Source organism: Folsomia candida, unplaced genomic scaffold (assembly GCF_002217175.1).
Source record: "Folsomia candida strain VU population unplaced genomic scaffold, ASM221717v1 Fcan01_Sc023, whole genome shotgun sequence".
Classification (NCBI taxonomy): domain Eukaryota; kingdom Metazoa; phylum Arthropoda; class Collembola; order Entomobryomorpha; family Isotomidae; genus Folsomia; species Folsomia candida.
In genome coordinates this window covers 411,324-425,446 of record NW_019091215.1, presented here as the reverse complement: position 1 = coordinate 425,446, position 14,123 = coordinate 411,324, and the positions used below count along the sequence as shown (strand labels likewise).

Here is a 14,123-nt window from a genome sequence, read left to right as displayed (position 1 = left end):
TGACATTCTTCACGCAAGACGGTGACATTTACATAACCAGATTCAATCTCACGCTTTTCTTACACATTCCATTAACAGAGTGTTACCCCGTGAAGGGGCCGTGCACATAGAATGTCATCTAATTTACCTGGACAAATATACAAACATAGGTCCAGAAATCTCATATCATTTTTCTTAACATGGGTTAAAACGTTTTCAAAAAAATTATCCCATCATTTCTGCACAGTTTTAAACCTACCTGTTGGCCAAGTCGGTGGATTTAATACAAGGCGAAACTTCTGTCCGATTTCTGGGTGCAGTTGCCTCATCCATCTGGGCAATAAATAAGGTGGATTTCTGTTTAGAAATATAATATTTTTGGGACATTTAAAATGCCGATTTAACGCGATTCTTCCCTCGGGATGAATTGTGGATTGGATGGAGACAAAATGAGGTTCGGGTAAGATTATTAAATAACTATGTATTGTATAACATCATTATCGAAATCTGATATAAGTACAGAGTTAAAATAATTAACTCAATAACTAGTATAGCAGTGGAGGTCTCCCAGCTTACAGATATTGACTGAATTATGTAGTTTCAATCAATCAAACATTTAATTAGTATAAAATTTGCCAGGTTTGACAGAGATATTTGCAATATTTGCATCGGAAGTGGAGAAAAAGAGCAGTAAATTTGGAAAGTGTACAACTTACCTACTTTGCGGCGTGGTTTCTCCTCCTCTGATGCAAATACATATGTACATCTGCGGAAAGTGTGGATTTTTTTTTTTGCATAATTTCGTATTCATTAAATGTGTGATTGATTGACACTAGTCTGCTTAAAATTCGGTGGGAGACCTCCTTGTAAGTTTTCCACGGGTATTTATGTGCATATGCATTTTTGCAGATGGTTATCGCCATTCGCGCAAGATAAAACGTACATTGGAAAACTTTAAAATCGTGCAAATCCATCCAGTCAAATTAGCGAAAACTACATGCATATATACATGTTCGCACAAATAAAAGTAAAATAAATTCGACCAGTTTAAGGTACGCCAAATTAATTTTAGTAATTAAAAAATCTGTATTTTATTTTGTAACGTAAATCAATATATTTTAATTTACAGATTTTCAGATTTAAATTTATAACGGAACAATTACGTAACCCTAATTGTGAGTGAATAATTATAAAAAACAGTGTTCATCACGACCAAAGTAAGTATGCATACAAAATTAAGTAAATATATTATGTAGGCACACATAATACATATGTACTACATCCTGGTATTGATTTGGTAGCAATTTCTTACCGGATTGGTAGTCTTTTATGCCTTATTTGCAAATTTTTCATTTCCACCACATTACTAAATGGTAATGATAATTAGTATCATTCGGGTAAAAGCATATTTATGTACAGGTGACAGGGTGGTTTATTTATTTATATAAACCACCCTACACAAATTCATACTAAGCCTGGTAATACCAGTTTTATAAGAGTGTTCACCTACTTATTAGGTAACATATAACAACGTTCTTGTTTCTTTAGGTTTCAACAATTTGAGTCCAGACATTTTTCAGAAGAATGGAACTGAACGCAATGTGTCTCGCCTTTCCATCAAATCCCAACGACATGAGGAGGAACGTTTCTGAATTAGTTAAGATAAGTTTTAAAATATTATTTGTTATCTAAATTTAAGCTCATCGCGTTGGGCATATTGGTTCCTTTAGTGACAGAAATTGCATAAATTGACAAGTTTTAGACTAAATTGTCAACGGCACTGGTCAGAAATGAAAATATCGTATTTCCACGTACAAATTATTTATTAATAATTCCCTCAGAGAAAAAGGTATTACGCAAAATGGAAAATTTTGCTCTATCCTAACTAATTTATTTGTAAAGACCGTTCTATTTTTATTATATGGAACTATTTATCAAGACACAAGCTATAACGGCGCATGAGTGACAATGAGCGGTATTGCTCATAAGAAAAATATCTATTGTCACGCGTATCCTGGAGATTGTTGCTACATAACTATATCGTAATTGGTTGATTGATTGATTAATTAAATTCCTACATGAACCCTTTCCCCTCCAATTGCCCATGGCGTTACAAGAATTTAAAAATGCAAGCATCATTTTGCACATAAGTAGTTTTTTATTTAAGGATTGAGCCAATAAGGCTGCATAATAATGTTGATATCAGTGTATTATTGTTAAGGAAGGTGTATGAGTGGGTGGGGGGGGGGGAATTGGCAATGCGGGGTATTGAATTCCATGACATAGAAGTGGAAAGGGATTTTGCTTGTTATTGGAATTTAAAGGATACCAAAGTTCTACACAAATTTGCATCCTTAGTTTTTTAGAGAGGAAATATACTCTTTTCTGCATCATAGGATAAACATTAGGATCATAGCAAATATGGGACCTGCAGTAAGATCAACGCCCATTTAACTGTGTTGCTGTCTTGTTATGGTTTATAACTGGAAAATATTCATATTATTGTTGCATTTATATTCCTCAACTTTTTAATAAAAAGTAACCTTTCTACGACAAATAGAACTATAAAGCTGTATTTTATAGTTTTTAACTACCTGAGTGCATAGGGATTCTGCGAGTCCATCCATATGGCTCTAGAAATCTAAGTACTAAACTACGACGCGTTGCACACGGGCAACAAATTCACCGAATAGTTTCCGAGGTCAACTGAGACAAATGATGCGTACGACTTACACAAAAATAAGGGCAGGGTAAACTGAGACTATTGCTCAAAATGTTATCGCTCTACGGCGAAATAAAACTGTTTCTGTAGAGAAATATGAGTCGGCTCAGTGGCGGACAAAAGGGGCTACTCTGGCCTATAAAAATTCATCCCGCTGTACAGTCGGGGCATAACATGTCTTCACAAAACTGCAATGTAATGAGGGAGCGACCCTAGGTGAAGTGAGCGTTTCGCCTTCTCTGAAATATGTTGAATCAAATATTTTTAAATATATTTCATATTCTCTTGCAGATTAAAGTACTTACAAGTTTTCTTGTGATTACGACCCATATTTGTGCTATCTCTGCTCAGGATATGTTGAATAAAACGAGCAAAATAAGCTCTGGGTTCAAGAGAACCAGTGAGCTGTACACACTCCACCGCAAGCACCTTATCTTCGCGGTTAACAACATTTGCATGAAAGGTGCATTCAGCAATTTTTGGTTTATATTTTTGAGTCTATTTAAGTTTGTCGCATATCCGCAGGCAGTTGTTGAATTTTTCTACCGCCTTTTCAATTGATCGGAGCTGCTTCGTTATTTGGTTATAGAAATAAGTGAATACGTATTTCCATCTTCCAACACGAGTATACACAGATGGAACCGTTAATCATACTAATATTTTAGATATTCTACACTATTCCAGTGGGCTTGAATACAATTTTAATGCAATTTTGGTAATTTTCCGACGTCTGTAAAGGTAACCATTTTAGTAATTTTCCGGCATAGGTATGTCTAGTAATTGTAAGGATTTTTTATTGATGCTGTTAAAAATAAACTATAACACCAATATAATTTCCCTACTCTGTCTAACCAAACTCTGCTAAAATGTAACTCCTTCTCGTCACTAATATCTGTTCATAACAGCTGTTCGAATACAAAACAAGTACATGGTGTGTACTTGGTTTGTACCACCACAATACAACAATATTCGTAATATTTACCTACCATATCAAGCCACCCAGATTCCTCAGGGGACACCTCCATCAAGGAATCAGGAGGCCGGTAGTCATCATCACTCTCGTCATCCTCCGAAGAAGTCCTCAGCACCTCCTCCCGCGCTAAATCTTCAAGGATCCCACACGGTCTCGGGCACCATCCTCGAAGTTACGCTGTTTAGAAGGTCCGTAGGGACTTGTAGGGACTTCTTCCATCGAAGGGGGGGATACCCGACTACCAAAACACGCAAACAACCATATCAAATGAAAAGCGCAGCTTTTAAGAATGCAACCCATCCCTCCTTCCTCTCATTAATCGTGACTGCCTCAGGACATTGATGGATTAATCCTCCACTGGGTCAGAGTCACGCGCAAACTCCCCCAACTCGAATGAAAGTTTCGGAATCCATCGAGTTTGATAGATGCCTTCCCTATCCTGGCGATCCGTCACCAGGAACCTCATATGAGGTCCTACCACAACCCTGTAAAAACAAACAAATGATTCCTCGTACATCCCCGCACCCACCTACTCCAACAGCTTTTCCTAAACCCCCCTCCCCGAACGAATAAAAACCTCTCGGCTTACTCAAACTCCGGGTCCCTAGGCGACTGGCCCAACTTCATCTCCTCCGGTAGATACTCCCGGTAAAGATTCAAGTTATCCCGGGGTGGAAACAAGGCTATTTCTCCCGACCAACTAGGATGACGGAGGATGACCCCGCATCCGGCCTTCAGACACAGCTCCCCGGGATTATGTTCCTCCGAGGGCCCATATTCCGAGATCCAGCACGCGAACCGGACACCACGAATCCTCTCAGTCAAGAAAAACCGCCGCCCCCTTCCCCACGACACACTACAAAACCATACAACCCTACTTAGGACTACCCCCCATAATTGGCTCTCGTAATAAAAGATACACGAGTACATAAATACATAAATACATCCAAAACGTACATTTTTCCACCGGTGGATCCGCCCCCCACACCTCCAGGCCGACCAGACATGACTCCCCGCCCTTCCGACCCCAAGCACGAATCCTCGACTTCCATCATCATCTTACAGGCTTAAAAAAAAAACAATATCTTCTAATTTTACTAATTAAAACTTTTTCACACGTTGTATTGTTTTCAACCAACATTTAACATATATTTATCCTCCTTTGTTATTTTTAGATTTACCTCGCCTACGAAATTTTTTTAAGTATAAGTTACTGTAGTGTATGTTTAAATGTACGTAATTGTAAGTTTAAAGATAAGTATACGTATTAGTTAGAATCCACATATTTCACTGTGGTATATTCTTTATATAATAGCACACCTAAGTTAAGCTAATTTTTTTGTTACTTTTGATTTTATTTAGAAGTATACCCCACGTCAATTTTATTAATTATTTTCCTAATTTGGTCTATTGTTGGTCCAACCTTTGTTAAGTTTTGCTTCAAATTCATATTTCCCTCTTTGACGCTATTTTAATTTTTTTTCTCACCTAAGGGCTGGTATTTTTCCAATCCTCAACAATTGTTAATTCTATTTATTTTAAGTTTCCCTCACTTCAGTCCGCTGTTTTTATTGTTGTGCATTTGTTATATTATTCTTATACTACCTCACCTAAGTTTAAACTGCCATTAGCTAAGATTATTCTAATTCGCCAATCATTAACTCTAAATTTTCCCTCTCAGGCCTTTCCTCGCCTGAGTTTAACTTTTCGATAATTATTAATTTTATTTTGACCTCACCTAGGTTCATAGATTTTATCATTGTTGATTTAAATTTTAATTTTCACCGCCCCTAAATTTAGGCCTTTTTTCATGCTAATTTTTAATTCGTGCTCACCTACGATAAGCAATAGTTCACGATATTAATAATTATATTCCACCTAAGCATAATTAGGTTTACCAATATTTGTTACTTTTCCCTTTTTATTGTCTTTTTTTTTCCTAGCCTAAGATTAGCTATTTTTATTTAAAAAAAATTTTTTTTAATTATTTTTTTGCCTAAGATTAGCTATTTTTAAGATTTATTTTCAATTTAATTTTAATTATTTTTTTTCTAGCCTAAGATTCACTATTTTTATTTTTAAATTCAACTTTAATTTTCCTCACCTAAGTTTCCATGACAGTTTGTAATCTACACTTTTAATAATTTTTCCAACCTAAGCTATCAATTTTTGTTATGTAATTTTGTCATACATACTTCCCAGAATTGTCTAACCATTTTCCAGCCCTATGCACTTTGTATATTTTAAACATTTTGCCATGTCATTTAGTGCCCCTCGGCATGGCACAACTCTGTTTCATGCACTTACACTAATACGTACGGAATTTTCTTACCTTACGTTACGATTGCGGGATCCACCACTGAAAAAAAACTGGACAGTTGAAAACTTGCAGAAAGTACGCACAAGCACTGCCACCACTGAAATTTGGACAACTGCAAAATAGACGCACGATCACTCACACCACTGACAATTGGAAACTTGCAGGAACAACGCACAAGCTCTTCCTCCACTGAAAATTGGCAAATTACAGAACCAAGACGCTCGACCACTCTCACACAGGAACGGATGCAGTCGAATCTTTCATTTATATCCCTATTTTTCCCATCGTTTAACTTCCTGGACGAAGGCCCTCGTCCTAGATCGCATGGAGTTGAAAAGCGCAGCTTTTAAGAATGCAACCCATCCCTCCTTCCTCTCATTAATCGTGACTGCCTCAGGACATTGATGGATTAATGTCGCGATCATCATCGCGAATCTTCTCTCTCAAGATACAAGTTCTTAGACACAGGAATGGAAACCCACTTTCCATTCCTGTCTATCTGACCGACGGACCAATGACGATATAGCATATAGGTATACTCATTAGGTACCAGTTTACTATATAAACTGGCAGCAGCCACAGCACTGGGGTCGTTACTGGTAGAACGAGTCCTGACTGCTGCTGGCCTGATCCAACCTCTTTGCTATTGTGCGTCTGCAAGAAATAAAGAGAATAAAAGTTGATCTGCTGAATCTCAACCTGTCTCAAGTCGAGCCATTTATTTCCTCATCTCCTCATCTCATCTCATCTCCAAGTGACCCAGCTTCCTAGCCCCAGCGGGGTCATTGAAAGGGGCTAAATCACATTTAGCACATTTCACAAACCACCCCTTCCTCCTCTTTTCACGACGGTCAACTGCACATACCAAAATCATTGACCTATGGTCCATGATGAACTGAAGTGTCACATATTCCACATGCTCGGGACGGAAAATTCACCCGCAGGGGTTCTTCTGGACAGCCTTCCTCAGCCCCACTGAAAAACATACACAAATAAATACCAAGTCACATAACAACAAAGATCCCCTACTCTCTTGGCCTCCTGTCCTCCCGTCGGAGTTTATTTCAGTCGATACCCCGATCCATCACGAGGTAGAGCCTCCAGACAGGTCCTCCGAGGAGCAAAATAACATAACCCAATGAGGGTATCCACTCAATTGAACCATTACGTTCGGGGAACCCTCAACCACGAGGAGACGCGTGGACAAAAACTCCAACTTGGTCCACGTCGGGTCCGGCACCGATGGAGCACAAGACTCCCACACCGCTACCAAGGCCTCTGGCTCATCCATTCCAATCGCCCAATCCGGGACTCCCGTTCTCGTTCCAAGGATTTGCTGCTCTTGAAATTACATTATATGGATCATTAAGCTCAGTATCGTGTAGTATGAAATCGTGCATACTACATAGATTTGAATCCCAGAAGTCTGGTCGAAACATGACGTATGCTGTATATAGGTACGTGTTACAGCTAACATGCATCAGACCACTTACATTTCTAGAATCCTTTATTTATTGCTCAATAAATGTCGGTGACAAATTTTTGGTCAAATTGAAATTCTGCCGTGCAATTGAAATACGCCAATAAGGATGTTCATATTATCCCCACAAGTGGCTAACCTCGTTGCACGAATAGATGTTGATGTGAAATAATGTACGAGTAATTGAGATGTGGTGGAGACTGTTTATTAATAATGTCGAATTGTGGTAGGCAGGCAGCAGCATACTGTGAAGTTCCGTTTATGGGGGGTTGACTGCAGTGATGGTAGTGATGAGGCAGATGAGACGATCGTCGTCGTTGTTGTGGTGTGTGCGTAATAATTGTGAGGCGAGATGAGACTTGATTGCACTTTTCTTATAGAGGTTTTATTCATTACTTGTACAACAGGCAGAACTCTGCCTCGCCCAATAATATTGGGAGAGGTAACCTGCAGTAGCACAAAATACTTCCTCGACCGTCCTCCTTTTATGGTGGCTGCGCTTTCGCTTATATATCCTAGCAATACCTAATTGATACCTATGTGTTGACCGATTATGAACCGGTTGGCTACGCTGAATAGAGATATCTCAGATGAGGTTGTGACGAAGCTGTTTTCCAACATTGTCTCTGGTTTGTAAGAGATGATGGAGGTGAGCGGCATACTAATTAAGGCAACATTGTCTCTGGTTTGTATGAGATGATGGAGGTGAGCGGCATACTAATTAAGGGGTTTGGCATTAATGAAGTTGACCAAACCTGCTCTTTCACAATACACAAGGTTACCATTGTATCAATTCTTGGTCAGTTGTTGGACACCTTTCGTTCCTTTTCCGTTGCTTCTATTTGGAACACATGTTGAATCTAGATGTAAATTAAGCAATGGGATGGGCAGAGAAACCACTAGTTCTGAACATCTTTTATTGAAGCTTAACTCAAAACTACAACCCTATACAAAGTAGTTAATAATTTGCATAACTTAATGACGTTTAAATCAGTTCGCAATTGTAACTGCGAAACACTGGACAATGTTTGCGAACATAGAATTTGAGTATACGAAAAACGTGACGGTGCTTTCGTACAATAATGGCGGTATACACAAATGTGCGATGAAGGTAACTAACTAAAATTTTTACCCTATTACTGAAGTGTTCCCCTGGGGGAGAAATCAACGTAATGTTTGCAAAAACACGGGAACTCGAGAGGTAGGTTGGGAACCCAGTAGGCGTAGGGCCGACCCCGGGTTATGTAGAAAGTCATCCCCGGTCCGTAATTAACCCTAACACACGTCCAAAAACCCAAGTTGAATTAAGTGGAAAACACTTCAAAGTTCCACCTGAAATCAATTTAAAACAATCCGCACCTAAGTTAGCATAATTGAAAACCACAGAAAAGGTCGGCAATTACATTTACTATACCAGGAAATTACATGGTAGCCATAGAAGCCAGGTTTTTGGTTACAAACTTCCCAATAAATAATGAAAAAAATGGGAATAAATCAATAACATATATGCGCTAATTTTAAGAATATTTTAAATTAAGCTCACCTTAATTTGAATATAGTGTTCTATAACACTACTTGGTTTTATGCACATTGTGAAGTCAACCAAAGAAATCTAGACTACATGAAAATTCTACAATTTCCAAACTTTGTTAGAACACGGATTTGATAAAGAAAACTTTTCATAATTAAAGCATCCCTTCCTTTTGAAAGACATAGCTTAAACCTGCTTGTATGTAAATGTTGACCACATCATTGTATGATGTTGAGTCCTACACTTTCTCATTTATGGCAATATGAGCACGCAAATTTGGATGTGCATTTCTTGTTAGGCTGAGTTCCAAGGCAATTATGCAACGATTAATTCTTCAAAGCCTTGAAGTTCATGCCTTGCTTCTTTTCATAAACCAAAACGTTAATGCAAGCCGTACATATATAAGGAACTTACTCTCCTTATAATCCATGATAATAACAGATGTTAGGTAATGAAATGTGCTAAATGTAATTTAGCCCTTTCGATGACCCCACAATGGCCAGGGAGCTGGGTCACTTAGAGATGAGATGAGGGGAGGAGAAGATGCGAAATGAATGGTCTCGACTTGAGAGATATGTTGAGAATTAATAGATCGACTTTTATGCTCTTACTCATGCACAATTATAATGTTATTGCGGCAGGCCAGCAGCAACAGTCAAGAAACTTGTCCTACAACGACAACCCCTTGTACTGTGGCTGTTGCCCCTTTATATAGTAAACATGTACCTATAAGAATACCTACAAACTATATCGTTACTGGTCCGTCGGTCCGATAGACAAGTCTTAGAAAGTGGGATGTGAGATGACTTGTAACTTGTGAGAGATGTGACATTAATCACTTGATGCCCTGAGGAAATCATGATTAATGAGAAGAAAGATGTGAATACTGATGAGGTTCACCTATTATGTCAAAAGTTGCACTTTTCAGTAACCTTGGCTAGCCCGCCTTAGGTTTTTTTAGGTTGTGACTAGTTGTGAGATTTAGAACTGGTATTTCATTCATCCAATTGAAGTCAACTAATCGTGGATCGGCGACCACACTGACGTGACGATTGTAAAATGTTCAATCAGCAATTTTCAATTTGTACACTCTGTTTGTCGCAAATCCGTAACCAATTGTTGAAATTATCTACACAGCTTTTCAATTGATGGAATCTGCGTCGTTATTTGGTCCTAGGAATCAGTAAAATTAGGAGTTAAAAATTATCTACATATAACACCAACACGATTTCCTGGCAAGAGGTATATTGGGGAAGTTATCGCCAATCGGGTGGGTGAAATACGACAGTATAACCGAAGCCCAAACTGTAAGCAGTCGATGTTAGGTTGGCCTGAATCTCATCAAAACCCAAGTGGATAAAAATTGGGTCAAATGTGATTCTTTATTCGTCGACCCTGCCTGAGTGCTTCAAACAAACCAGTTACCATTAAAGCTACAAACCTCCATCATTTAATCCTGTTTCTGGCTAAATACGTTCGAATGCCACTTTCTCGAGTGGTAAGTACCCCGGCGCGGGAGACCGGGGTATTCCCCGGCGGGGGACCAACGTGGACAATGTGCGGAATTCCCCTTGTATGAATGACGACAGATTATTGATTATCTGTGCGGATGTGTGTGTATGAATCGTACAAGGTAATCTGCCAACCACGTTTGGCCCGTCACGAAGATTTACCGGTACCCGCGTTTGCACGAGAAAAGAGAAAATGCATACACTGATGTGTAGTTTGTCTCTGATTTATTCAACAAATTTGGTGTTTTTACATACATATATACCCGGAAAATAATAAAAGGGAATTATATAGCAAACTATTTGGTATGTACTTGGCTATACATTTTCACTGGATATATGAAACAAATTGGCTGCTAAATTAAAACTTTTAAACAGAGATCCAAATTAAAACTTTTAAATCTAAAATTAAATTTGTTTTCATTTAGCATCGAGTAAAATTACTGATGCTACAAGTCAGACTGAATCGTAAGCCGATTTTTATTGTAAATTCGGTCTATTCGACTTCCGATGCCACTGATCACCAGACACATAATTGAATCGCGGTGAAAATCCCTCCTGAATAATGATAATTAAGAAAAGAATCATGTTCCTCAGGCAGGTTGCCTATCCTAACTCCATTCTCACTCAGGAGACCCGTGTAGGATAGCCACCTCCACGTTAGGTACCCATTACGCGTAGTGAGTATCGCCCACACCCCGGCTGAGGTAGAAAGTCATGTTGAACCCAAACTTCCAACAAAACAAAACAAACCACAGCACTTGAATAAGATGTATAAATACTTACTACATGTCCGGAAATTCGGCTCCGGAGTTACCGAACTAGGAGGAGGTGGACAGAGTGATGACATCCTTCTAAAATTAAAATTAATTAAAAATAAAGTAAAATTTATATATACGTACATAGCACAAAATATACAGGCAAGGCAGAAGTAATAACTGTATGAATCACTAACTATACCGCTTTTATTATTTCATAACAAGGGTGTTGTTTTGAAGTATAATTTACCCAAAATATTATTCCTTTCTCCCTCTCTCCCAAACAATACATACTCCATAAAGTGTCCCACTACCCATTAATTGAGATAGCCAAGCCAGCGGCGGTAGCACATTATAGTCTAATTGTCGAATTCTTACCTTATGTTAATGCAATTTTGTGAAATGACAATTATAGTTCCGAACAGATCAGATAATTCAGATCAGATATCAGATCAGATCAGATAATTGCCAGATCAGATACCAAAAATATCTGATCTGATTAAAAAATCAGATAACAGATCAGATCAGATAGTCAGTCGTAAAATCAGATATCTGATCTGAATTTTTTTCAGACATCTGATATCTGTTCAGATATCTGATTTTTGGTAATTTTCTGATTCAATCGAGTCAAAACCGCAAGTTTTAACAGAAAAACTGCGTTTATAATGTTTGTTAATACCGTGCAGCTATAATAAACTTGCAAATAGACCAAATTCTTGGTGTTTCCGTTGATTTAAATATCCAGACTTCGAATAAAAATTTCGAATAATACAACTGAAATAATCACAAAAATTCTAGAGTTAGACTGAGGTGATCGGGTTATCTTAAAATCATCGAGGCAATTAACCACAAAATTCTGATGGATTTACTTCAGATTAGTAACAGTCGTGATTTGCTAGAGGATATAATTATTTTGATGCTTGGGTAATTTAATGTAAAATTATTTTATGATATTTCGACCTCAAATAATAATATTCTTTACTAGTAACTGCTTTACTATACCTTTATCAATGTGTGAAAATAAAAAGAAGCAAATAAATAATTTAACCTGAAACGTTTTTAGTAGTGTTTGCAATATTGACAATTCTATTTCAGATATCTGATATCTGAACAGATAAATCAGATATCTGAATGTTCAGATCAGATATGAGATTTATCTGATCTGAAAATTTCAGATCAGATCAGATAACGATTTTGCATATCTGAAATTTTCAGATCAGATCAGATATCAGATCAGATACACGATTATCTGATCTGTTCGGAACTATAATGATAATGCACGAATAGACATACAAAGGTATACGAATGAACAACAACTACTGCATGAAGAAATCTTGCATTTTTCATTTCGGACGTAGCCCACGCACTATCAAATTGGGATGCTGTGAAGATTTCAGTGGTAGTACTGTCCCCCACTTTGAGGGGTGAATATTTACATATAAGGGGATTATTAATGGACGGTGATTTGTTGTACATTAATGTAGGATCTTGTAATATTAAATATCAAAATAACAACAAATATGATTTTTCATGATTAAACAATTTTTATGGATTAAATCAATGGTAAAATGATTTTTCACAAATTATTTATGTAATCGGATTGTGTAAATTGGTTTCTAGTTTTCAAGTTCAGTACAACTTCTAGTCAAACGCGGCAGGAAAACTAGGTCCTGAATTTGTTCGGAAATGACTCGTTTTGGGTTCAGCTTGACTTTCTTCAATGACTTACATAGGGCAGTACGTTGAAATAAAAAAAATCAACCAATCAATCAATCAACCGTATGATATTTTCTCCTTTAAATGAAGCTCTTGCACCGAAAGTTCCAATTCGTAACCACTTTCCGGGTAGAAAATCTAACCCAAAATATTTAAATATTGATTATTATTAACTACTAAAATTAATTTTACCCTTTAGAAAAATAACTACACTCTAAATTCTATATTAAGAAAACTATGCTAAATCCAGAGTGAAGTAAATTTGATGAAGGATAAAATTTACTATGGATTTTGTACAAGTTCCTTAATCTAAAATTCAGAGGTTTCAATAGGGTAACATAATTTTTAAGATAGTGTAAAATTACAAGTGCATACATAAATTAATGAACTACTAACGCAACATGAGTAGTAGAACGTCCTGATCCTGGTATATTTCAATGAACACAATTGTAATTCCAGTTAAATAATAGTTATTTTTATAATCTTGTAAATGTATAGCCAGAACTATGTATTTAAGTATATGAACCGACGGACAATAATTCTAAACTTGTCTGCAGAAAGTTCTGTTTTCAATTTGATATGATACGTACTTAACTAACAATGAGGAGGTGTCAGGTGGTTATCGCCAATGCGGACCGGACTAATTTAAAATTGTTTAGGCCCAGAAATAAGCCCACCCGTATTTTTTCGTTTTCCTGAATGGGCATATTTACGCCCGTGGCGGAATTTTCAAAAATAATTTCAGCCAAAATCCTGATTTTTAAAAACGCTGTAACTTTTCGAATTTTAGCCCGATTTCAAAAATTAAATACAATTGTGTTCAGAATTACTTCCCTGAAAATATAAAAATTCATTTTCAAAAAATTTTTAAATTTAATATTTTCATGCCATTTCTGAGTTTTTAGAAATGAAAAAAACGAACATTTTTTGAAAATTAAAAAATTTGTGAAAATGAATTTTTATATTTTCAGGGAAGTAATTCTGAACACAAATTGTATTCAATTTTTGAAATCGGGCTAAAATTCGAAAAGTTACAGCGTTTTTAAAAATCAGGATTTTTACTGAAATTATTTTTGAAAATTCCGCCACGGGCGTAAATATGCCCATTCAGGAAAACGAAAAAATACGGGTGGGCT

At 37.0% G+C, this 14,123-nt stretch overlaps 2 long non-coding RNA genes across 3 annotated transcripts; both read left to right on the top strand.

Moving 5' to 3' along the window:
• Window positions 1–27: 27 nt before the first annotated feature.
• LOC118438566 lies at window positions 28–2,208 on the top strand. Its single transcript, XR_004836912.1, has 5 exons — window positions 28–149; window positions 227–439; window positions 889–1,031; window positions 1,109–1,196; window positions 1,528–2,208. It is a non-coding gene; the product is annotated as an uncharacterized LOC118438566 (long non-coding RNA).
• A 31-nt stretch (window positions 2,209–2,239) lies between these two features.
• Window positions 2,240–13,372, top strand: LOC118438565. 2 transcript variants are annotated; one of them, XR_004836911.1, is made up of 3 exons: window positions 2,240–3,164; window positions 3,227–8,123; window positions 8,180–13,372. It is a non-coding gene; the product is annotated as an uncharacterized LOC118438565 (long non-coding RNA). The 2 variants fall into 2 exon arrangements; XR_004836910.1 differs by having other exon boundaries at window positions 3,227–13,372.
• Window positions 13,373–14,123: the final 751 nt, after the last annotated feature.